General features: G+C 39.9%; 1 protein-coding gene across 1 annotated transcript in view; it reads left to right on the forward strand.

Annotated features, from left to right (window-relative positions):
* LOC113915305 (uncharacterized protein C11orf53 homolog) overlaps positions 1-27,186 on the forward strand; it is a 253,599-nt gene that overhangs the window by 8,233 nt on the left and 218,180 nt on the right. The window lies entirely within an intron of this gene.

Raw genomic sequence — 27,186 nt, forward strand, 5'->3', positions numbered from 1 at the left:
TGGCTTCTGGGTTTTTGTCATGTTTTGGTTTGGTTTTTTGGAGTAGGGCTGACACACAATGTTACGTTAGTTTCAGGTAGACCACATAGTGATTCCACTTGTATGTTACGCTGTGCTCACAAGTGTGGCTGTGGTCTGTCACCAAGCAATGTTGCTACAGTATCACTGACTATATTCCCTGAGCTGTGCCTTTCATCCCCATGACTTCTTCCCTCCTTCCCTAATGGGAAGACTGTGTCTCCCACCCCCCTTCACCCATTTTGCCAATCCTCCCACACCTCTCCCTTCTGGCATCCGTCCATTTGTTCTCTGTATTTATGGGTCTGATTCTGCTTTTTGCTTGTTTATTCATTTTTTTTTATTCTACATATGAGTGAAAACATTGGCATTTGTCTTTCTCAGTCTGACTTATTTCACTTAGCATTATACCCCCTAGGTCAATCCATATTGTTCCAAATGGCACAGTCTTATCCTTTTTTATGGCTGCATAATATTATATATTATACGCACACAGAAACACACACATCACATCTTCCTTATCCATTCACCTATCAATGGACACAGGCTGCTTCCACATCTTGGTTATTGTAAATAAAGCTGCAATAAACATAGAGGTGCATATATCTTTTCCAGTTGGTGTTTTTGTTTTCTTGGATAAATACCCAGTAGTGGAGTTATTGGATTGTATGCTATTTCTGTTTTTAATACTGTTTTCCACAGTGGCTGTGCCAATTCACATTCCCACCAACAGTGAACAAGGGTTCCTTTTTCTCTGCATCCTCTGTAGTTACTTGTTATATCTTGTCCTTTTGATTTTAACCACTCTGACAGGTGTAAGGTGATATCTTGTGGTTTTGATTTGCATTTTCCTAATGATTAGCGATGTTGAGAATCCTTTTATATGTAGGTCTTCAATCCATTTTGAGTTTATTCTTGTGTATGGTATAAGAGAGTGGTCCAAATTCATTCTTTTGCATGTAGTTGTCCAGTTTTCCCAGCACCATTTATTGAAGATACTATCTTTTCCCTGTTATTATCTTGTTTCCTTTGTCATAGATTAATTTGCCACAAAAGCATGGGTTTATTTCTGGACTCTCTATTCTGTTCCATTGATCTGTGTGTCTATTTTTGTGCCTGTTTGATTACTGTTTTGGTGACTACAGCTTTGCAGTATATCTTGAAATCTGAGATTATGATACCTCCAGCTTTGTTTTTTTTCAAGATTGCTTTGACTATTTGGGGTCTTTTGTGGTTCCATACAAATTTGAGTATTATTTGTTCTAGTTCTGTGAAAAATACTATTGGTATTTTGATAGGGGTTGCACTGAATCTGTAGATTGCTTTAAGTAGTGTGAATATTTTAATAATATTAATTCTTCCAATCCATGCACATGGGATATCTTTCCATTTATTTGTCTCATCTTCAATTTCCTTCATCAGTGTTTTATAGTTTTCAGAGTACAGGTCATTCACCTCCTTGGCAAAGTTTTTTCCTAGGTATTTTATTCTTTGGGGGGCAATTGTAAATTATCCCAGTTACAGTAATATGCTGCAGGTCAGCCTTAACTCCTCACACAGAGTAGAGGCTGGTAAAATATTAGGCTGCCACAGCAGTTCTTGGCCAGACTCCTCCTTCCCACCCCACCCTCACTCCCTTCACTCCAACACCAAACTTTCAAAGAAATTGCTGGAAGCTTTTCTGTTCTAAAGAAAAAGGCTGAATAGCAACATGAAATGGGCAATGAAATTTTCCGGGTGTCTTTCCTATTCTATTTTCTGTTCTGTTCTTTCACAGTTTGAATGATAATCACAGAGGAAGTTCCCTTGGCAGTGTTGTGTTTCCATGGTGACAGGCGAGGTCAAGGTTAACAGACTGGGGGGGTGGGGTGGGGCTGGGAACCGTCTGCTGCCGAGTGGATGCAAGGGAAGGGCTGGCAGTCCAAGTGTCACCAGGGGACCCATTTTCACAGCCTCGTCCTTTGAATGGGCCACAGAGCCTGACTTGTGCCTTTCTGAATGGACAGACCAGGGGTGTTCTGAACGGACAGACCAGGGGTGTCTTGAAAGTAATAATAGCTCCATCACTTCCCCCATGAAGAAATGCGCTGTGTCCTTCCTCCCAAAGGCCAGGACCGATGCCGCTCACTAACAACAATCCACGGATTGTTGGAATATGTATGTGTTCTTTGTATTGGCACCAGAAGCTCAGAGACGCCAAGTTTTAGAAACCAAATGTACTTTAGAAAAGCAATTTGATCTTCGGGAACAAGGGATCCTAAATAAGTTCTGACCATGTCAGGGCAAGATAAAAGATGAAATAATTAAAAGGCGAGTAGGAAGCATGCAGTTTAAATTAAATATCAGATGACCCAAATAAATCCCCCTAAAACATAACTCAGCTATTTTGCCTGAAACCAAAGGTCCTGATTTTTTTTCTTTTTGGATTCTCCATTTATGCTTTTATGTGGGTAGATAATGTCACAAAATTTGTATAGCTTTCTCCAGATCAGAAATAAAGGTGAAGAATGATGGACTCAAGGTAAGCTCTATGGGTAATGTAATTGATTCAAAACTGCGATTTTTTTGGGAGGAGACAGATGATTCTAGGTATGCTGAAGGATAAGGATGCTCTTAGGAGCCTAGATATGGAACAGAATAGACTTTGTGGATTACAGGGCTGTGATAAAAAGGACTGAGATATGGGGTGTCCCCATTTAAAGCAGTACTAACGGATGCTTGGGAGTTCTGCTACCAAGAAGACTTGAGCCTTCCATACACACATTGTCTCCCATGGCCATCTGTGTGCTAATGACTCAAACCTCAGTCCGAGGTCCAGCTCCATATACCCAGAGGCATGTTAGGTTCTCTGTGTCCACCAAACATACTAATCTTAACAGGAATGAAACTGAACCCCTTGTTTTCACTCCTTCGTCTCTTTCTCCTCCTTCCCTCACTAGCTACTTCCACTAATCCAGCAGAGATCTGGGGGTTACCCTCACCTCCCCTTTCTCCCTCACCCTGAGCAACAATTATAGAGTCTTGTGTATGTTCTGTTGGAAATACCTCTCAGATCCATTTCCTTCTTTCTGTCTTCATTTCCATTCTTCTTGCTTAGGCTTCCATTGCCTCTCCTGAGGATTATAAAATCCTCCTGCCCTGGGCATCCTACCTCCAACTTGCCCACATCCATAGATCCATTCTTTACTCCATGGTCAGAGGGACCTTTCTGAGATTCAAATATGATCCTGATTTCTCTGCTTAAAGGCAGTCAGTGGATCTCTAATGCCCTTGGGATAAATCCCAAATTCTGTTACGAGTATTTCAAGACGTGATGGGATCTGGCCCCTTCCTATCTCTCCAGCTTCATCTGTAGACATTCCAACCTTCCCCCTCCACACACATGGTGTATATATAAATTCCAGCTGGGGTGAACTACTTGGTTTCCTGAATGAACTTCTTTCTCTTGACTCTGAGTCTTTGTCTTAGAGCACTGCTCACACTCATTCCCACTCTTTCCTTCCCTGGCCACTTGTCTTGTTGGGTTAGGTCCTGCTTATGCTTTAGATGTCAGTTTAGTTGTAATTTCTTAAAGGATGTGTTCCTTTCCATGCAACCCTCCCCCCCCCCCGCCACCGATTTACTCTGTATGGTCTCATAACACCGTGTACTTCCTTCACCAAAGCCCTTTCAAATCATAGTTATTATTATGTGATACCATATTATGATCATTGCTTCTTTATCTTTTTGTATCTTTATTTTAGATGTAAGCTCCATGAGGGCAGGGAATTGTGTTGTTCATCAGTATCTTTGTAGAGCTCCACATAATGCTCAAAAATATTTATGGAATGTTCTTAAAGAATCTCCGTGACCAAATAAGTATCTGATGGAAATCTAGATTATGCTTTTTTTTTTTTAAGAGAGTGGTGGGCAGAGGGAGAGGGAGAGAGACAATCTTAAGTAGGCTCCATGCCCAGGATGGAGCCCAACACACAGGGCTCCATCTCACAACCCTTAGATCAAGACTTGAGCCGAAATCAAGAGTCAGACACTTAATTGGCTGAGCCACCCAGGTGCCCTGGAAATCTAGATTATATAAGCTCTGAAGTCATCATGCTTTTTTGACTATGAATTTTCAACATGGACTTACAAAATGTCAAATACTTCATAATACATTGGTGGTATTTAGTATTTAGTGTGGTTAATATTCTCCTTCCTCTTTTACATTCTATGACTATAATTTACATTCACCTACCATAGGTTCCCACCAGAATTATATTGGAGGAGCATTTTGGCAATACGTCTTTTCTAAGAAAATTCCTGTGGATTAACATTTGGCTCATGTAGAAACTAAATGACCAGCCCTTCCAAAAAACACGGGTGGAGTGCATGTTCCCAAACATTTTTGGCATTTTTTTTCCAAGACAGGGAATAATTTGGGTGGAAGAAAGGATTAAAGATTATCTCCTTTGGAAATAGCATATAGAGAAAGAAGAGTTTGCCAATTGTCTAAATATTTTCACCATGATGTCTTGGGCCACTTGGTAATCTCTGTAATTTCTAACAAATGTAAAATGTTTTTGTGGAATTACAATGTTTGAGAAGACTTCTGGCAGTTATTTGGCCTTTTTTGGCATTTTCAATCAGGACATTCATGTGTTGCCAGTCACCTTTCTAAAAGCCAGCATCCATAATAACACCTTCCTTTGCAAAAGCCTTTGCTGGTTACCCCAATGGCTACAGAAACAAAACTCAGTCTCAATCTGCGTGACACACAAGACCCTATATTGGACCATCCTACCTCTTTGAGAGTTCATCTTTCCCGGGTCCCTCCGTGTATCCTATTTTCCAGTCACACTGTATGACTTCCCATTCTCCAAATGCACCTTGCCCTTCAAGCTTCCATAGTTTCGCCTATCTCTGCCTTGCACCTGGATTCCCTTTTCCTTAACCATCTTTGCCAAGGCAATTTTACCCATCCTCCAATGCCCAGCATTCCAATATCTGTAATGCTTGAATAACTAATGGGGACCTGATTGCCCAGGGTTCTAAATATCAGACCAAGGCATTTGAACTTGGCCGCAAGGGAGTGAGACTGAAGAATTCTGAGTAGGTGGATGGTGCATGCAAAATTGTGTTTCGTGAACAAGTTAGAACAAGCCAACAGTCCTAGGGACCAGACAGTGTTGAACTATACTATAGTATATAGTATATAGTATATATATATATACTATATACTATGTGAACACATAGTATATAGCCAATTAGAAGGAAAAACCATCACTTCTAAGTTTCCTGGAGATGGATCGCAGATATTCCCATTCTTTCCTCCTTGTCCAATATGATGTTTTGCTCTTACCATGGTGTTCCGCTCACCATCTGTAAACTTCTATTGGACACACCAATCCAGGGAAACAAATAGAAGTGTCCCTTACGTTGTCAGGCTCTTCTTGTATCAGCTTTGATTTCAGGCTGCCACATTCATGACATCTGTCAGGATTTCCCAATCAGCCATCTGCTAATGAGTTTCATGCCGAAAATGAGGATGAGAACGAAGACATGTTTGTTTACTCAATGCCACAGTCATTTTCAAAAAGCAAGGGATCATTCTAGTGTGTCTCCATCTTCTTAGAGTTTTTGTAAATGGCAAAATAGGAGAGTGGAAGAACAAAAATAAAATGCCTTGAAAAAGTTCACCTTAAACTTGAAAATCCCTCATACTTGCCGTCATTGACACTGAGAAACGGAAGCCAGGAATTTCCAACTGACAACATAATCGGAAATCATATATTAAAGAACAGGACATGAAATGGGTACCTGTGTTTTAAGTGGATGTGAAAAGATCTTATGCATTGTAAAAGAAAAAAAGTTTTCAATTAAGAGAACTGCTTTCAAGACATCCAAGTTGCTTTGGAGTTCAAATAGGTGTCCCCACAGTGAATTCAACCTAAATGGATGTATTTTGCTCATGCCATGTGGTTTGCAATGAAATTCAGAGTTTCCCATCCCTTGTTTTCTCCTTCCACACATCAGCGCTGTCTGTCCTCAAGGAAAAGATGCTTGTCTTCTCATACAGAAGTTAAAAACTTTCTTCCTGGCCCTTTGCTTTCACTACCCCCACTTGGGGAAGAAATTATTTTACTTTTTTGTTAGTTCCCTGGGCAGTTAAACACAACTTTTTAAAAAGTTAAGAAAAAATAAAAAATAATGCTTAAATTTAGTCTAACAGTTATACAGTTACTGACTTCCCTATGCTACCTCCCCCAAATAAGGGGTGATTCAGTTGAATCTACTTGGGGTTTTCATGAACTGCTTTGCGTGTGTGGACCCTGCAGGAGAGAGACTTCCCGAGACTGATTTAGTAAAAATGTTGGTTTGCCACTTAAACAGCACCTCACCATTTTTCCTCCGCAGCTCCCACAAAGATTAGCAGGTGTGCCTGCATTTACTGATTGATTTTTGAAGAATTTAATTTGCACTTTGTTTTTAAATGTTGTAATTTCATTTGACTTTTATCATCACAAGCCATTCAGACATTATCAGTAAGCCATACATGCATCAGGATGGTGAGAAATAGTGGCATCTCACTCAAGAATGTCCTGAGAGATTTCCAAGTGGAGTTCTCAGCTCTCAGTAGGGAGGATAGGGTGGGGGAGTAGGTGACAACCCGAGTGGTTTGCAGGGGGATTCCACAAGATGTCCTGCTTCTAGGTTTCTGGTCTTAGTAGGCTTGCTTGAGACCTCCCCTGGTCAAAAACCAACTTCCTGCAAACATTCAAAAGAGATTTCAATAAGTTAACACCCACCACTTGAAGGGAAAAGGCAGGAGAGAAGGAGATCAGCGCAGAAAGAAGGCTTGCCTTTGAGAATGCAGTTTGACAGTAGGCAGGGGGCTTCCTGCCACAGAGGGAGTTGTGATCCCAGCTCTTCTTCTTGTGAGGGGGTCATGGCCAAGGTTTGTCAAAACAAAGCCACACAGAACACCCTAGTGCCAACCGGGCAGAAGCTCTGGCCTGTTGCACATGAAATCATTAGGAATTCCTTTGGAGCAAGAGTTATGGCCCTTGAGCTCTCTGTGGCTAAGCAAATGCAGATGTCTAATTGTGCCCCTTGTTATCTCCCTAAGGCACAGCTTAGAGCATGTCACTTCCTTTGCAAAATCCTTTAAGGCTGCCACCCTTCTTGAACTAAGTCTAAAATCTTCAACCAGCCTTTTAAAGCTTTCCTCAATTTTGTTCTATGCAATTTTCCAATCTCAAGTCACAATACTCCAAATATGCAGATGTCCTAGTAGCTATGGGTTTTTGTTCAAGCAGTTTCCTCTGCCTGGATGGCTTGTTCCTCCCTCCAGTGGAAGATCTACATTTCCTTCAAGATGCAGCTCGATGCCAGGGTTTCCCCTCTCATAATCAGCCTCTTCCACTCACTCTGTTTGAACTCTGTTATAGCATTTCTAATAGTATTTCCAGGGACAATTAAAAGTTCAGACTTTGACGTCAAATACATCTACGTTCTTCTCCCAGCTCTGCAGTTTACTGTGATGTTAAGCAAGATACAAATCTTGCCTAAACCTCAATTTTCTCCTCTGATAAATGGGAATTATTCTAAAATATGGTAGTTGTGAGGATTAAATCAGAAAATATCAGGAGGAAAGCAGTCAGAATAGTTCCTGGCACCACATACAACTTTGCTATTTTTGTTTCTTTCAATCGACTGTGCTATTAGGGCCACATCTGATGTGACCTGGTAGGTGCTAAACAACTCTTTATTGAATTAACATATTTATGGAGCAGATTCATAGTATGAAGCCAGAAAAATCACACCAAACAATGCAAATGTGTTATGGCTCTGTGCATAGCCCGTTCTGTGCATAGCCCACCCCAGCCCACTGCTGGAGGCCTCCACCTATTTGCTTACTGTCATAACCAAAACAAAAAAACAAACAAGCAAAAAATGGGACAAATCCCAGATAGTCCCCCTAAAGATAATTACATTATTTTTTCTTTTAAAAGCCAAGTAGGAAAAAAACTGTCAAGAGATGACTTACAACTGTTGTTCTCAAACTTTTAGTCTCGGGATCTCTATTCTTGAAATGATTGAGGACCTCTAAACACTTTTGTTTATGTAGGTTATATGTAGCTATATTTCATTGTATTAGAAATTAAAACAGAAAAATTTAAAGTATTTATTTATTTAAAAATAAACATAGAACGTGCTAACATAAATAATATATATCAGGAAAATAACTGCATTTCTAAAATCAACAAAACAGTAAGAGGGGTAAATTTCTTATATTTTATTTTTTTACATTTTTGCAAATATCTTTAATGTCTGGTTTTGTAGAAAACAGCTGGATTCCCATATCTGGCTCTGTATTCAACTGGTAGTGAGATGTTAATTTGAATAAAATTGGCCTCACAGATAAGTAGGAAAGGAGAGGACTCAACAAAGGGTAGCTTCTTAAAGGTTGTTGCCATGTGGAATCTGAGTCATATCAATGAAACTTCCTTACCTGTTATATTAAAACCCATTGGTCAGTTTTGCATTTTAAATGGATCTTTCAGCATGCATGATTCTTTAACATCATGCATTTATCATTTGGAAAATACTGGTTCACTGAATTATGCAGACCTTCAAAATTTTAATTCATTTCATTGTACAGTGTATAAAACTCCCATTTGTAAATATCACTTCCAACCTCATCAGAAAAGTCTTTAAATATTGGGAAGCTGCCAAGTTCATGGTGGAAGATAGGGGTTTCTTTTCTTTTTTTTTATGTTATGTTAATCACCATACATTACATCATTTGTTTTTGGTGTAGTGTTCCATGATTCATTGTTTGCGTATAACACCCAGTGCTCCACGCAGAACGTGCCCTCTTTAATACCCATCACCAGGCTAACCCATCCCCCCACTCCCCTCCCCTCTAGAACCCTCAGTTTGTTTCTCAGAGTCCATAGTCTCTCATGGTTCGTCTCCCCCTCCAACTTACCCCCCTTCAGTCTTCCCCTCCTGCTATCTTCTTCTTCTTCTTTTTTTTTAACATATAATGTATTATTTGTTTCAGAGGTACAGGTCTATGATTCAACAGTCTTACACAATTCACAGCGCTCACCATAGCACATACCCTCCCCATACTATCACCCAGCCACCCCATCCCTCCCACCCCCCACCACTCCAGCAACCCTCAGTTTGTTTCCTGAGATTAAGAATTCCTCATATCAGTGAAATCATATGATACATGTCTTTCTCTGATTGACTTATTTTGCTCAGCATAATACCCTCCAGTTCCATCCACGTCACTGCAAAAGGCAAGATTTCATTCCTTTTGATGGCTGCATAATATTCCATTGTGTATATATACCACCTCTTCTTTATCCATTCATCTGTCGATGGACATCTTGGCTCTTTCCATAGTTTGGCTATTGTGGACATTGCTGCTATAAACATCGGGATGCATGTACCCCTTCGGATCCCTACATTTGTAAGATAGAGGTTTCTAATTTTTGCTCAAAAGTTCAAACTTTTATCTTTGGCAATGCATGCTGTCATTTTCCTTGAAATGACAGGCTCACTTGGTTCATTTTGAGAAAATACCCAAGTCTGAATAACCATAGTTTCTTTACCAGTTATTCTCCCAAGTGCATCTGATATTTCATTAAAAAGAGACCAGTTTTGCTCACTGTGCAAAAAAATGCTTTACCTAGAAACAACTATTGTATGCTGGTGTGCATTGGAATTCCTTTATGTGTACTTCTCATTTCACAACACAAAATCATAAGATGAGTAATCAAAGGTTAAATTATTTTAAAACAGTGTATTAATTTGTTAAAATTAATTAGTTTCTAGTGCATTTTTTCCTTTATAGATTATAAATTTATTATAACATAGTTGAGTATTTGTTAATAATTTTTTAGTTATCTAAAAATTACTGGTTTTTACTGTTTCATCAAGGTTATCCTTAAGTCAAACTGGCATTTTGCTGTTACTCTAAGTGTGTTCCTGGCAATGAGGGGCACAATGACACTACCCCACTGCGGATGGTGTTCAGTAGATGCAAGGACCAGAAGCTAGGGAGCCCGCCATCAGTGAAAACATATGTTGAAGATACAATCATAAGTAAAGAGAAGTTTCTTCCCACAACACTGGGCATAGCATGGGCCTTTCCCCCTGCTCTTCCTTGAGTTTCTTCCTGAGAGGACATGCCCTGTCTCTTTAGGACAGGATTAAGATCAGAAAGATAGGTGTTACCTACAGAGCACTCCTGCCTGACCTTTGCCATCTGATACTTTTCTTTAAATGTGTGGTCACTCTGAAAGGGATAGGAGCTGGGAATCAGAATGCATACTTCATCCTGAAGCAAGATCATTAAAACTTTTGAGTAAATTCCAGAAGATTGTCTCTAATGCTCCCAATTAAAATATTGAAAAGAACTATACCACAGTATTTAATTTTCTAATCCGATTAATGAAATTTCTTTTTGCCTTCTTATTAAGTTGTTATTTGCAATATATACTTTATCAAGTGACAGTGGGCTTGTTAGAGCCAGTGATAAATCTGATGATGTGAAAGGGCTGAGGATAGCAAGAGACCAGAGGTCACTCTCCATTCAAAGAGAACAAAGACCTCAGAAGGTGGCTTTCTTGAGAAATTTCTTGAGAAAGTTTTAGTCTTCAGCTTTTGGCAACTCACTATCAATGTGACTCATCAAAACACTGGAAAAATAGGTTGAGAAATGCAGAAAGGTAACTTGTTTCCAATGGGTTAGAATTGGACAGATTCCAAGGTCATGCTTACTTGAAACATTGGAAGGATTCTTGAAGAAATCATATACAAGTGAAATGGTGAATGGATAATCTGATCTAAATTCATCCTGACCCAAATTTCATCCTGAGCATACAGATTTTATCTATTCTAGAGAGGCCCCAGTCATCAGACCTAATCATTTTGTTCTGAGTTAAAACGAGATAATGTTGATGACTAATTGGAAGCAGTACATTTTCTTCTATTCATTTAGACCAAATAATATTTTCTATATCTTTTACCTTTTAGCAATGAAAGAAGTCCTGAGTCTGTCCTTTCATAATGGAAATATCTTTGAATCAGGACACAGGGGACATGGGTTCCTTCTTGACTTTAAACATTGCTGGGTGTAACGTGGGGCAAGTTTCTCTGTCTTTTAGAGTGTGACATGATCACCAGATAGTTCAGCTACCTTAATTCACAGATATTATACCTTTACCGTCTCATTCTCTTGCATCATAAAGACAGAATTCACCTGAGTAAGGTAGATTGTCCTTAAGCTCTAGCTAAATAAAAATGCCTTGAACATACCCCACCTGCTTCCAATTTCAAGGCCTGCGTGATTTCTTGGGGGATTCAGGTTCTCTTGGCACTTCTACCTCTTAGGGTTTTTGTTCCCTTACACGCTGCTACTGTCGCCTAAAAATACAACTGATAGAGATCTTTGCTTTACCATACACCTCAAGCCTAACTTCCTATTATATATTTGAGTGCTTAGTAAAAGTTAGTAAATATTAATGAAGGTGCCAGGGACAGGTCACAGTCAGAGATTAGACATTTTTTTGGTTCCTGTCTTAAAGAGTCATGGGTTATAATTCTGGCCTATCACTTATTAGTTGTATAATCCTGGGCAATTTATAACTTAATCTCTCTGAGTCTCAAAAGTCACTTAAAAGACATTATCTCCATTATAAGATTGCCATCAGAATAAATGAGATAGTGCATACTCAACTCAAGTTTCTGAAAGACTTCCAACCTTCCAAGGCTACCCTCTAAAAACAGATATAAATAAAAGCAATACTGAGATTTCCACATCTGGGAATATGGAGTAGATTTAATATTCCTCCACTATGTACGAATAAAAATCCTGGGCATTATATTTAAAACAAGCATAAGAAGACTCTAAGAGGTAAAGGGAGGAAGGCTGAGCAGCCAGAAATCTTAGAATATAAGGGAAGACACAGTGGTAAGTTCCCTGGATTTTCTTCTTGCCTTGTATATTCCAGATTTGGAGCTGAAGAAACCAGCAACTGGGAAATCGCAACAGGCAAAGACAGTAAGTGCCCCAACAAAAGCTTGCTCCCCATAGCCATAGGAGTAGAGAAAAGGCAGCTGAGCAAGACAGAAAACCTTTAGACAATAACTTCTCTACTTCAGCTAAACACCACCTCCACACATACCAGCAAAAGAAGAATGAGAAAGCTAGACTTCCACCTTTGCAAGGCTATAATGAGGTACCCTAATACTCCTTCAGGGTGATATCAGAAAAGGTCAAATGGGAAGCCAGGACTTTCATCCTTAACCCGCAATAATGAGGTCACTTGCATCATAGTGTTAGTCAGTGGAGACCACATGGGCAGTTAGAACCAACACTCTCATCAATCAGTAATGAGGTTGTATGTCCTTTTCCTTTGCTGGAGCAGTGTCAGAAAAAAAAAAAAAAAGCTAAACTGGAAGGTTTAAATAAGATTCATTATCTCATGATATAATATGAAAATGTCCAGGTTTCAATCAAATATCATAGCAAGAACCAAGAATATTGCAGACTAATGAGAAAAGACCATAAATATCAATGCTGAGATGATGGAAATGCCAAAACTATCTGACAAAGATTTTAATGAATCTATTATAAAGATGGTTCTATGAGTAATTACGAACACTCTTGAAAAAAAAAGAAAAAATGTAGAAAGCCTCAGCAATTAAATTGAAAGTCTCATCAAGAAAATAGAAGACATAAAGTAGAATCAAACGGAAATTTTAGAATTGAAAAAATACAATAATGTACTAAAACAATGGGCTCAACACTAGAATGAAGGAGACAGAGGAAAGAAACCAGTGACCTAGAACATGGAGTAGTAGAAATTACCCAGTCCGAACAACAGAAAGGAGACTGAAAGAAAAAGTGAACATAGCTTCAGAGACCTGTGGGACTATAATAAAAGATCTAACATTCATGTTACCAGGGCTCCAGTAAAGGAGGAGAAAAGGGGAATGGCTGAAAAAGTCCTCAAAGAAATAGTGGCTGAAATCTTTCCAAATTTGACCAGAGATACAAATATGCAAATTCAAGAAGCTGAGCAAACCCCAACCAGAAAAAAAACTAAAGAAGATTATGCCAAGACACATTACAATTAAACTTCTGAAAACTAAAGACAAAGAGAAAAAACCCTCAAAAGCAGCCAGAAAACAAAACAAAACAAAACAAAACAAAACAAAAACCTTACCTATACAAGAAAGACAATTCTAATGTCAATGGATTTCTCATCAGAAACTATGGAGGCCAGAAGGAAGTAGCATAATATTTTGTTAAGTACTGAACAGCAACAAAACCCCATCAATCCCAAATTTCATGCTGCCAAAAATATCCTTTGAGAATGAAGGTATCTCTGAACTTCTGGGGAAGAGGGCAGAGGAGGAGGATCTTACAGGAGTTCACCTTGTCCCAAGGATACACATAGATAACACCCACTGTAAATAACCCACAAAATGACCCAAAGACTAGCAGAAGAGACTCTCCACAGCTAACTGTAGAAAGGAAGGCCACATCAGAAACCCTGGGAAGGTTGGATACAGGGTCTGGAAACAAATTAACCTGGGAGAGACTAACCACAAGGGGGAGGGACACTGCAAGCATGGAGAAGGGAGAGGAGCGGAACCCACACCACGCACCCCTAGCACAGGGCACCCACTGGGAAGATGTATCCCCTTAATATTCGGCTTCGAAAACCAGAGGGGCTTAACTTTATGAGTTTTTACAGTTAGTGGGGCTTAACACCTGGAACTTTAAAAATCAGCAGGCTCAGGTCTGGGAGAGCTGGAGGGCGATAAGAAACTGAATCCCCACCCTTAAAGAGACAGCCACAACAAACAGCCCCTGCTGAGAACAAGCATAGAAGCAGCAGTTTGAAAAATGTCTGGAGTATATGGGAAGGAGATATATTTACTAATCTCAGAACTTGGGCAGGACAGGCAGGGTTATTTAGGAGACTTCTCCAAAAGAAAAGAGCTGGCTAGTGCCATTTTCTCCCTTGCCCTCCAGCCTAGATACACAAACACCTGCAGGAAACAATAGAAACCAGCACAAACATTTGCCAGCTAGTTTTACTAACAGTGTGTCCTCCCTGCATTCTCCTGCAGATCCATCCCATCCAACCCACCCCACTCCCCCAGAGTCCACTAAAGCATGGCAGTGTGCAAGCAGCTGCCAGTGGCCAGCACAACTCCAAAGTAACTCCTGCCCTGGGGAGAGGGGAAGACAAGCACACCCACCAGTCTGATGGCAGCCCCAGTGGAGGACTGGGGACTGTCCTCAGGTCTGACTGCAGGCCCCACCCACCAATGAAAGCTTCTCAGGGACAACACAGGGAAAGCATCCTGCAGTTCTGTACAATTGCAGTTCTGGTAAACATCTGGTCTGACCCAACTTAAACTCAAGGTGACCTCAGAGTGGCCTCTTAACAACACAGGGGTCAAACCCTGCCCACAACAGCCAAAAAGAGCCACTGCAGATGACTGGATTGAAGGCAAACACATCTCAACCACAGCAGTATAGTGCATGCAACATGTAGGAGAAACCCCTAAAGTGCCAGGTTCTCGTGAACAGGGGACATTGCACTTCAGGGCACTACAGGACTTCTTCATAAGGCCACTATTTAAAGAGCAGGAGATGTAGTTGACTTTCCTAACACAAACAGAAAGCCAGACAAAATGAGGAGACCAAGGAATATGTCCCAGATGAAAGAACAGGACAAAATCACCACAGGAGAGCTAAACAAAGTGGTGATAAGCTATATACCTGACAGAGAATTTAAAGTAATAGTTGTAAAGATACTCACTGGACTTGAGAAAAGGGTGGAGGAACTCAGTGAGACCCTAAAGAAAGAAATAGAAAATACAAAAAAAAAGAACTAATCAGAGAGGAAGAACTCAATATCTGTAATGAAAAATATACTTGAGGCAGGGCACCTGGGTGGCTTAGTTGGTTAAGTGTCTAATTTCAGCTCAGGTCATGATCTCAGGGTCCTGGGATTGAGCCCTGCATTGGGCTCCTTGGTCAGTGGGGATTATGCCTGTCCCTCTGGCCCTACCCCCATTCGTGGTCTCTCTCTCTCTCTCTCTCTGTCAAATAAATACATAAAATCTTTAGGGGCACCTGGCTGGCTCAGTCATTTAAGCATCTGCCTTTGGCTAAGGTTGTGATCCCAGGTCCTGGGACCAAACCCCACGTCGGGCTCCTTGTTCAGCAGGAAGCCTGCTTCTCCCTCTCCCTCTGTCTACTGCTCCCCCCTGTTTGTGTTCTCTCTCTGTCAAATAAATAAATAAAATCTTAAATACATATATATTTATACACACACACACACACACACACACACATACATACATACATACACTAGAAGGAATAAACAGTAGACTAAAGGAAGCAGAAAAACGAGTCAGTGAGGTGGAAGACGGAATAATGGAAAGCAACCAAGCCAAAGAGGAAAAAGTAAAAAGAATAATAAAAAGTGAGACTAGATTCAGAGAACTCAGCACCACCATCAAGCATAATAACATTTACATTATAGGGACCCTAGAAGGAGAATAGAGATAAAATAAAAGGGGGAAGAAAATTTATTTGAAGAAATAATAGCTGAAAACTTCCTGAGTCAGGGGAAGAAAACATTAATCCAGAATCAGGAGGCACAGAGAGCCTGCAACAAAATCAACCCAAGGAGGTCCACATCAGGGCATACAATTGAAATGGCAAAAAAGTAGTGATAAAGAGAGAATTTTAAAAGCAGCAAGAGAAAGGAAAACATTTACATACAAGGGAAACCCCATAAGGCTATCAGCGGATTTTTTCAGCAGAAACTTGGCAGGCCAGAAGAAAGTGGCAGGATGTATTCAAAGTGCTAAAATGAAAAAACTTGCAACCAAGAATGCTCTATCCAGCAGGGCTATCATTAAGAATAGAAGGAGAGATAAAGGAGTTTCCCAGACAAACAAAAGTTAAAGGAGTTCATCATCATGCAATCAGCCTGATAAGAAATGTTAAAGGGGATTTTTTGAGTGGAAAGGAAAGACCATAACTAGGGGTAAGAAAAGTAGGAAAGGAAAAAATCTCACAGGCACATATAAACATAATAAAAGTAGCAAATTAATCACTTATAAAACCAGTTGGAGGTTAAAGCACAAAGGCAGTAAATCAGGTATATCTATAAAAATCAGGCAAGGGATTCACAAAATAAAGGATATAAAGAATAACACCATATACCTAAAATGTGTGTGTGGAGGGAGGGGTAAAAATTTAGTGCTTTTAGAATGGGTTCAAATTTAAGTGACCATCAACTTAATATAGACTGCTATATGTGTTAGATATTATATATAAAACTAATGGTAGCCACAAATCAAAAACCAGTAATAGATATACAAAAAATAAAGACAAAGGAATCCAAGCATATCAGTAAAGAAAGCCATGAAACCACAAGAAAAGACAGCAAGAAAAGAAAGGAACATGGATGAACAAAAACCACCATAAAACAATTAACAAAATGGCAATAAGTACATACCTATCAATAATTACTTTGAATGTAAATGGACTAAACAGTCTAATCAAAAGATGTAGGATGACTGAATGGATAAAAACAAGACCCATCTATATGCTGCCTACAAGAGATTCATTTCAGACCTAAAGACACATGCAGATTAAAACTGAAGGGATGAAAAAATATTTACCAGGCAAACAGAACTGAAAAGAAAGCTGGGGTAGCAATACATATATCGGACAAAATAGACTTTAAAACAGAGACTGTAATAAGACAAAGAAGGACACTACATAACCATAAAGGGAAACAATTCAATAAGAAGATATAGCAATTGTAAATAATAATACAACCAACATGGAAGCACCCAGATATAGAAAGCAGCTATTAACAACCATAAAGGAAGAGATTGATAGTATACAATAATTAGTAAGGGACTTTAACACCCCACTTACATCAATGGACAAATCATCCAAACAGAAAATCAACAAGGAAACAGTGGTTTTGAATGACACATTGAACCAGATGAATCTAAACAGATATATTCAGAACATTCCATCCAAAAACAGCAGAATACACAGTCTTTTCAAATGCACTTAGAACAATCTCCAGAACATATCACAAAGATAAAAAAGATTGAAGATTAAAGTTACATCATGCAGTTTGACCACAATGCTAGGAAACTAGAAATCAACTAGAAGAAAAAATCTGCAAAGAACACAAATACATGGAGGTTAAATAACGTGTTACTAAACAATGAGTAGATCAACCAAGACATCAAAAAGGAAATCATAAAATACGTGGAGATAAATGAAAATGAAAGCACAATAGCCCAAAATCTTTGGGATGCAACAAAATATGTTCTAAGAAGCAAGATTATAGCAATACAGGATTACCTCAATAAGTAAGAAAAATCTCAGATAAACAACCTAACCTTACACCTCAAGGAGCTAGAAAAAGAAGATCAAACAAAGCCCAAAGCCATGCAATGGGAAAAAAGACAGTCTTTTCAACAAATGGTGTTGAGAAAACTGGACAACTACATGCAAAAGAATGAAACTGAACCACTTTCTAACACCATACATAAAAATAAACTCATATGTGGAATTTAAGAAGCAAAATAGATGAACATAGGGGAAGGGAAGGAAAAATAAAATAAGAGGAATACATAGAAGGAGGCAAACCATAAGAGACTCTTAAGGAACAAACTGAGGGTTGCTGGAGGGGAGGTAGATGGGGGGATGGGGCTGGAACTAATGAGCACTGAGTGTTGTAAGCAACTGATGAATCACTGAATTCTACCTCTGAAACTAATAATACAGTATATGCCAATTAAGTTGAATTTAAATTAAAAAATTAAAAAAAACACCTCAAAATATATTAAAGATCCAAATGTGAGACCTGAAAGCATATAAATCTTAGAAAAGAGCACAGGCAGTAATTTCTCTGATGTTGTTCATAGCAACATTTTTTCTAGTTATGTCTCCTGAGAAAAGGGAAACAAAAGCAAAAACTAACTATTGGGACTACATCAAAATAAAAAGCTTTTGCACAAAAAAAGAAACAACAAAAAAAGACAACCTTCTGAATGGGACAAGATATTTGCAAATGGTATATCCAATAAGGGGTCAGTATCCAAAATATGTAAAGAACCTATACAACTCAACACCAAAACCCCCCAAATAATCCAATTAAAAATGGGCAGAAGACATGAACAGACATTTTTTCAAAGAAGACATGCAGATGGGCAGCACACACATGAAAAGATGCTCAACATCACTCATCATCTGAGAAATGCAAATCAAAACCATAATGAGATACCACCTCACACCTGTCAGAATGGCTAAAATCAAAACACAAGAAATAACAAATGTTGGTGAGGATGTGGAGAGAAAGGAACCCTCTTGCACTGTTGGTGGGAATGCAAGCTGGTGCTGTAACTGTGGAAGACAGTAAGAAGGTTGCTCAATAATTTTAAAATAGAATTACCACATGATCCAGTAATTCCACTACTGGGTATTTACTCAAAGAATACAAAAACACTAATTTGAAAAGAAATATGCACCCTGTGTTTATTGCAGCATTATTTACAATTGCCAAATTATGGAAGCAGCCGAGTGTTCAGTGATAGATAAATGGATAAAGATGTGGTATGTGTATACATACAGACACACACACACTAGAATATTACTCAGCCATAAAAAAGAATGAAATCTTGCCATTTGCAACAACATGGATAGATCTACAGGGTATAATGCTAAGTGAAATAAGTCAGAAAAAGGTAAATACAATATAATTTCACTTATATGTAGAATTTAAGAAACAACCTTAATGAGCAAAGAAAAAAATAGACTCTTAAAAATAGACAACAAACTGGTGGTTGCCAGAGTGGGGGTGGGTGAGGGGTTGGGGGAAAGAGGTGAAGGGGATTGAGAGTACACTTACTGTGATGAGCACTGAGTAATGTACAGAACTGTTGAATCAGTATATTGTGCACCCCAAGCTAATATAACACTGTATGTATATTACACTGGAATTTAAAAGAAAGAATGAAGAGAAAATCTAGAGATTATCAGATGAAGGTAAAACAAAGAATCTGTTGCCGATCTACTCTAAAAGAATAGTTAAGGAAAATTCTCTAAACAGAAAGGAAACAAAAGAAGGAACTCTGAAATATCAGGAAGGAACAAAAATCATGGTAAAGAAAGACATGAATAAATACAACAGACTTTACCTCTCCTCTTGAGTTTTCTAAATTATGTTTAATGTGGAAACAAAATTATAACACCAACTGATGTGGTTCTAAGTGTACAGGGAATTATATTATAAATAAGGAAGGATAAAGGGACATAAAGGAAGGAAGGGCTCCTATTCTACACTAAAACTGGTAAAATGATGACACTAGTAGATTCAAGTAAGTTGTGTATATAATGTAATGGCTATAGCTCCACTAAAAAAAAGATCTACAAGAAATAACAAAAAAAATACTATATATAAATGAAAATCAAATTCCAAAAAAATGTCCAAATAACCCTCAGGAAGGCAGGAAAAAGAAAATCGAGAAACAAAAACAGAACAGTCAGAAAACAAAAATATCATACCAGATTTAAGCCCTTATGTATCAATATTTATATTGAATGTAAATGGTCCAAATACACCAATTAAAAAACAGAGACTGGTAGAGTGGATTAAAAGCACATGACCCAACTATATGTTGTCTATAAGCAATTCACTTCAAATACAATGATCTAGGCAGGTTGAAAGCCAAAGTGTAGAAAAAAATACTGTATGATTCCATGTATAGAATATTCATGAAATGGTGAAATTATAGTAAGCGGAACAAATTAGTGCTTGCCAGGTGTGAAGGAGGGGGTGGGGGCAGAAGGGAAATGGATGTAGCTACAAAGAGGCAACCTGTGGGTTTTTGTACACTGTGGGTAGTTTCCAGGGCATAAAAGTGTATTTGCTTCTAATTTAAGGAAATCCATCAGTCTTTTCTTTTATGGTTTTAACCTTTCTTAGAAAATATTGCACACACCAAAATTACTTAGTAAAAGTCACTTTATTTTCTTCTAGCCCTTTTACAGTTTCATTTTTCACTCTCAGCTCAATTTCTCTGTAAATTGGGAGGGGCCAGGAGATAGTGTGCCCCATATTAATTTTTTCTTTTTCAAAATGCAGACTCAGTTGTCTTAACACTATTGAAGAAGCAGTCCTTCACCTACTGATTTGGGATATCATTTTGATTATTCAAAACCTTCTTACATTTACTTGTAATACCTACATCTAGCCTTTTATATCTGTCCCTTTCACTGTTTTATTTTTCCCTTTGCCTGCGAATCACCGTCATAAATCATTTAAGTTCCAGAAGCTGTTCATAGTCATCTATCTTTGTTATCATGCACTTACTAGCTGGGTAACCTTTGGCAAGTAAAGTTCTTTGAACTTCGGTTTCTATCTGTAAAATAGAACTAGAATACACCTCTCTGTATTATATTAGCACGTCAAGATCCTCTCCCTTCAAAAGCCTACTAATGCAGGATTCTCCAAGTTCTGCTTACCTAGTTTAGCCCTTTTGTGCCCCATAATCTTGTTTCTAACAGTCTTAAAAAATAAGCTTTTTTATTTTGAGATGGTTTTAGATTTATAGAAGACGTGCAAACATAGTTTACAGAATTCCCACGCATCCTTCACTCAGCTTCTTCTTACATTAGCATCTTATACAACCATAGTGCAGTTATCAAAACCAGTGTGTGAATGGTCCATACACAGAAGTAAAAGCACCCCTTGATAGTGATTTTTCTTACTGGAGGAGATGATTATGCCAGAGTCCCAACTCCTGTTATTTGTGCATTTTGGTTCCTAAAAGCCAAAATAAAAAGGTAGACTAAAAGCCTCAAGTTGTTTCCTAAAATTAAAAAAAAAAGAAGAACAAGTAGAAAAAGAAGGAAAATGTTGTAGCCCTTTGTTCCTCTCTTCCCACACAACTGGAAAGGGTTAGCTTAGCTTAGAACCATGAAAGTCAGAGTAAAACCTCCACACTCTCCTTAATTCCACACATTATGCGTGGTTACTGTTAGCACACATGCTTCCAATCACCCCCCGTCTTAAGAACAGTGCAAATGTGGGTGCTAAGAGAATTGAAACTGCCAAACATATTTGACATCACAATGCCCTTGAAAGAGCTATCAGCTAAACCCAGATATATATGTACATCTCAGCAGTTCCATTTTATTAAACTCACAACATTTCCACCCAATTTAAACCCACTGTGATAGCACACGTCGTGACAGATTTGGGTGGTGGTTTCCTTTCCAGTTGGCTCTAAGAACGTCATATGAAGCCAGACCACAGTTCAATGCCAAGTCCATGATTAGCATTCTCTTTCCACTTGGGTCTCTTTTGTTTTTTGAGCAGATATGCAGTGTTGGCTACAACAACTTAGGGATGGGGTGAGAACAAGACCAGTTCAAGAAATGTGACAATAGCTGTGAAAATTCATTTTAAGAGCAGCAACTCTTGTTACTTTAAGCATCAGCTATGAATTTCTAGCTAAGGGCTGAATTTCTGTAACAGGGATTGCAAACTGGTGGCCCCTGGGCCAAATATGGCTCACAGATGTGTTTTATTTGGCCAGTTGAATGTTATAAAAGCATCTGAAATTTGTGGCCAACATTTACATATTAAGAGATTCTACCCAAAAATCTGGATTTCTGGATTCTCATGAAAAACTTGATGTGGCTACATTGGGCCTACTTTTCCACATGGCAACAATTGGCTGGGGCTGAGCTGCAGCTGCTCTTTGAGACAGCGTATGTCCCATCTGGTTAGCATAATCTCTATCCAGCTTACTTCTCCTATTTATGTAACTTGCCTCGTCTCTCTGGCTGTTTGGATTTTCAACACTAGTTTATAATCAAAGATCAAGAGAACTTCAGTTATTTAAGCTTCTGGTTCTACCAAGGTGAGAAAAACTACAATGAGAAAAGATGGCCTGAGTGTTAGTCTGGGTTCCTTCAGAAGTAGATCTTGAGATTAGGATTCAAGTGTAATTTATTTGGGAGGTGATCCCAGGAAACGCTGGCAGGTTAGTGGGGAAGTGTGTTGGAGAAAGGAAGCCATCCAATAAATAATGCGTTATCAGTTAAGTGACTGTTATGGTCAACTGGAGCTTAACCCTACTGGGGAATTCTAGAAGGCAGCGTGAAGTATGAGCTTCAGAGTTACCCCAACCAAGACACAAGAGAGCAGTTCTTCTCATCAGTTATTTACCGATGATTGCTCCCAGAAGCAGCGTATCCTCAACATTTCCAGAAGCCATTCCTATGGGCAGATCATTCCTGGAGGTCAGAGAAAACCCCCAGGCAAAGAGAGGCAGAGGCCAAAAGTTGGAAATTAGTGCCTCGGACACTGAAATGTAAGGCCTGAGAGGATATGTGCAGGACACCAACATCCTCAGCCACACCATGCTTCTGTGACTAACTCGAAGAGAGGGGACGGCCAGGCTTCTGTCTCACAGAGTAAAGGAGGCACTTGGTATTTGCTAACCAAGCCACATAAAGTTTCTCTCCCTCATGAGAAAACCAAGCTACTCATCCTTTGAACCAAGTTCAGAAGTTCCCCCAAATTGGCCTCCACTTCCTGTTGCACATTCTGAGCTGCTGGGTAAAGGTGGGATAAACTGAACCACCCAAAGCAAGAGAGTTGTGAGGACATCAGGCTAGAGTATCTTTTGAAGTTGACATGGGCTTTGGTCCTCTCAGTGTATATTTCTTCCAAAGCAAGGGCATTGAAGCACTTTCTGGAGTTAGCTCATGATTAGAATCCAGATGTGAGTAGGCCAGATTCATGTTTTTACTGTTCACAGTGGTGAGTCATAGAAGAATTGGATGTGACTCAAGCACGAGCCTGGAGCACGTGAATGCTTTAGTAATATCGCTGTTTCCTTTAGTGAGAATCCTCGTAATGTCCAAGCATCATAATTTGGTTATGGTGACTTTGAACTAGCATGGCACAAAATTATAAATTATGTAATTATTTACATTGAGTTCCAATCACTAATTGATCCAGTCCTGCTGGTATGACAGCTGGTGGCCATCAGTTACCCAGTGGAAACTGACTGTAATCTCCTAAATGAAAGGGACAACATCAATAGCACTTGAGCAGAATCTGTCCCTACATAGTAGGTGTTTGCTGGGTCATACTAAGTGCTCACCAACTGTATGTTCTCTCCACCTTTTTATTCCTTCATCCCTCTCTTCTTTCCTTCCTTTTTCCCCTCCCTCTTAGCCTCAGTTCATCAGTTAGAAGTGGGATGGGGCTGATAAAAGAATATTCTAGAAATTATAAAATAGATGTATAGAAAGATAAAGTAGGGTAGGATAGAGCTAATTCCTTAAACATTAGGAAGATATTTTATCTAGGTCCAGTATGTTTTCCTGAGCCAGGAGCAGACTTTTAATGGTGACAAACCAGGTTGAACATAATTCTACTTCAAGCCCAGAGAAGCCTTAGTATAGGGTATTGACTCTTGGCTTCTGAAAGTTTTTGTCAAATTGATTTGCTCATTGGGGAATTTTCCCTAATGTGATTTTAGTGGATTTAAACTAGAAAGTACAGAGAATTATTAAATACATGTAATTACATTCAGATTCATTTACTCAACAGGAACTCTAAAAAGTCAATCCACGTTGATGACATTGTTGATTATTATTATCTTGGATAATTACTCAGGAAGAGTGCACACATTTAGAAAAAGACCATGTGAAACACCTAGAACAGCAGTTCTCAAGTGGGTATGGAAGATGAGGTGCCACTGTGTATGTATATAGGTGTGTGTGTATATATCTGTGGTTGTGGTGAGAGAACATATCAGAGTCACCAGGACACACACACATGCACACACGGACATTCATACACACGCCATCACTATTCCTTCTGCCTCTCTCTCTCTAGATAAACCCAGTATTAAATTATGTGTCTCTGGGTGAGTCATGTTTTTCTCTGAAATGCATGAGGCATAAAGTCCCTCTTGGACAGAAGCCCAGCTTATCTATCTTCCTGAGGGACGACTTGCAGCTCTCAGTGAAGGCTGCTGGGGAGACTGGTACAGACACCTGGCCCTTCATTTAGGCACCCAAACTGTGAGATCATTTGACAACTCCAAAATATCCAAACTTTACAGTAGGAGCAAATCCTATGGCTTTTTTGATCATTCTTATCTAAATGGTCATTATAATCTCCGAGGACTAGAGAGTATAGTTTTCTCACAACTTTCAAAATTCATAGTATGTGGCCTCCAGGCACACAGCTATCAAAACACCCAAACACAGTCCTCTGGGCTTTATGATGTGTGTGTGTGTGTGTGTGTGTGTGTGTGTGTGTGTGTGTGTGAGAGAGAGAGAGGCAGTGTGTGTATGAGAGATAGTGTGTGTGAGAGAGACTGTGTGTGTCTATGAGAGAGAAACAGTGTGTAGATGTGAGATGGTATGTATGTAAGAGACAGTGTGTGTGTGTATGAGAGAGACAGTGTGTATATGTGAGACAGTGTGTGTGTAAGAGACTGTGTGTGAGAGAGAAGCAGTGTGTGTGAGAAACAGTGTGGGTATGAGAGAGAGGCAGTGTGTGTGTGTGAGAGAGAGTATGTGTGTATGAGAGACTGTGTGTAAGAGACTGTGTGAGTGAGACAGTGTATGTATGTGAGATAGTGTGTGTGAGAGACAGTGTGTGTGTGTGAGAGAGAGACAATGTGTATGTATAAGAGAGAGACAGTGTGTGTGTGTGTGTGAGAGAGGCAGTGTGTGTGTGAGAGAGTGTGTGAATGAGAGAAATAGGGTGTGTGAGTGTGTGTGATTGTGTGTGTCAGAAAGAGAAACAGTGTATGTGAGAGAGACAGTGTGTGTGTGTGAGTGTGTATGAGAGAGAGAGTGTGGGGGGGGTGAAAGAGAGAGACGGAGAGAGAGAGAGAGAGAGAACATGGCCCCCTGCTGTGATCAGACTCCAGGCAGGAAATTTAGGGTTAACATTCCTACTGTCAGCAGTCACATAGGAGACGGGGCCTCAGTCGCAGCATTCCTGGGTTGTCGTCAGTCTGCCTCACGATTTCAGTGTGCCTTGGTGTCTGTTTCGTATTTAACTCTGCCCCACATACAACACCACATGAGACCTGTCGCGGTTTTGCTAGTAGAGGATGGTTAATATCTGAGGAGGGCGGGTACCCTTCCCAAGCACCCCCAGGAGAGGTGTGGACCTGCAAAGATAATGGTCAGTTTTGTGGAGAAAACCACGCAGGCACAAACCCCAGAAACTGATTTTTAAACCCCAGACCCATAAGAGACCCTACGTTTTCCCATTAGCTGGCCTAGTCTGTTTCCCCTCATCGGCAAACATATGTCCTCGGCGGAAGCAGCCAAGCCTGCCAGAACTGGTTGCTATTTCTGTAAGAAGGCGGAGGGGGAGGGGAAAGGCAAGAAGATTTTTGCATTGCAGTCCTGTGCGGGGCTGTAAATGTCCATGGAAAGCTGTGGGCCCTCGTTGGCAGGAATGATACCATAAAGACAGCAGTGCCTCTCTGAGCCCATGCGTCTCTCACTGTGCCTTCTGTGTGATGCTTAGGTGCTGGGGTGGGCTCTGGGAGCAGAGAGACGTGGATTTGAACCCCAGCTCTGCAACACAGTACTGTATGACCTTGAGAGACAGTTGACTTCCATGTTCCAACTTCAACCATCCACTCTGACCATCATCTTCTATCCTTCCAATTCCCTGCCTTGACCAACTCCGTCAACACTCTGACCCCCATCAGGACCATTGGTCCACTGATCCACAAGCATAAGTCCCTCACCACATTCAAAGCCTTTGTTCACTCATACCCAAGTCAAAATTCCATTGTCATTCAGTAATTGCTCCCTTGCATATATCTTTAATTTCCGTGCCCTCCCTCGCTCTGGGCGTCCTTGTTTGGCGAAGCCAGAGACCCAGTTCTATCCACCTCTCCACCTGCTCCTCACCTGTACCTGCACAGTTGGATGTGGTTGGAGAAAAACACATAATCTTACAGACTGGCCTCATTAAATGTGTGATTACCATCTTCAGCCAGGCCCTCGCTGCCACGTGGCAGCCGTCCTGCTCTGCCCTGCCACATTCCCTGTCCACTTCCCTGCCTGTGCCATGCTTTTCTTACTCTAGCACACCTCCTTTCCCATCTTCCCTCACAGTTACCCACCTTGCTTCCTGCTCTCCTGAGAAAAACAGAGGCATCAAAAGAGAGAACTGCCACAGCCTCCCACCTTTACACCACACCCGTCTTCCTGCTACCTCATTTCTGTTACTGCAGACAAGCTCTCTGCTCTCAGCGAAGCCAAGCTTGCCACTTTTTCTCTCCAGCATCATCATTTCCCTCTCTCTCTGAACCATTCCCATCCCAGCATGCTGCAACCTCATTTTACTACAAGCCCCCTTCGACCTCCCGTTTTCCTCTGGAGCCACAAGCCCCCACTTCTTTTGCAGCAAAGCTCTGTGAAATAGTAGTCTCTACCACGGTCACTATCTCCAAATAATTTATTCCTATTCCTTCTTGAACCCACTCCAATCAGGTATTCCCTCCAGTGAAAGCACTCTTCCTAAGACCACCAGTAACTTCCGTGTTGCTAAATGCACTCAGTAGAAATTTACTGGATGAATGAATGAAACATTCTAAACCTCATTCTCTTTGTATGTAAAATGAGACCATAATATCTACTTTGTTGTGAGGATCACTTGGTACAGGCACTTAGCAGAGTGAGTGCCAAATTATATATTGAGCAAAGGGATTTTGCTACATTTTAAGAGGAAATATCTACGTGTAAAACATATGCAGCCTTCCTCAATGCTGGCCTTAAAATAAAGGTCTCGGTCATATAAGGTAACTACCCCTTGCTCTTATGGAAAAGTTTCTTCCAGTTCCTGTAAAGAGGAGGAATTGCTTTTTCCTTAGTTGGATATTAAATATTTCTATTCACTGATGCACTGAAAGGTGAGAATTAATACCATTTGTTAACAAGAGTATAGGGCTTCTCTCCAGACAGTGCAAGTTAGGTATCTGAGTAGAAGAGATATCAGCACACTGAGTTTGTTTATGAAATAGACCCCAGAATATGTGTGAAACTGT

Source organism: Zalophus californianus, chromosome 11 (assembly GCF_009762305.2).
Source record: "Zalophus californianus isolate mZalCal1 chromosome 11, mZalCal1.pri.v2, whole genome shotgun sequence".
Taxonomy (NCBI): Eukaryota; Metazoa; Chordata; class Mammalia; order Carnivora; family Otariidae; genus Zalophus; species Zalophus californianus.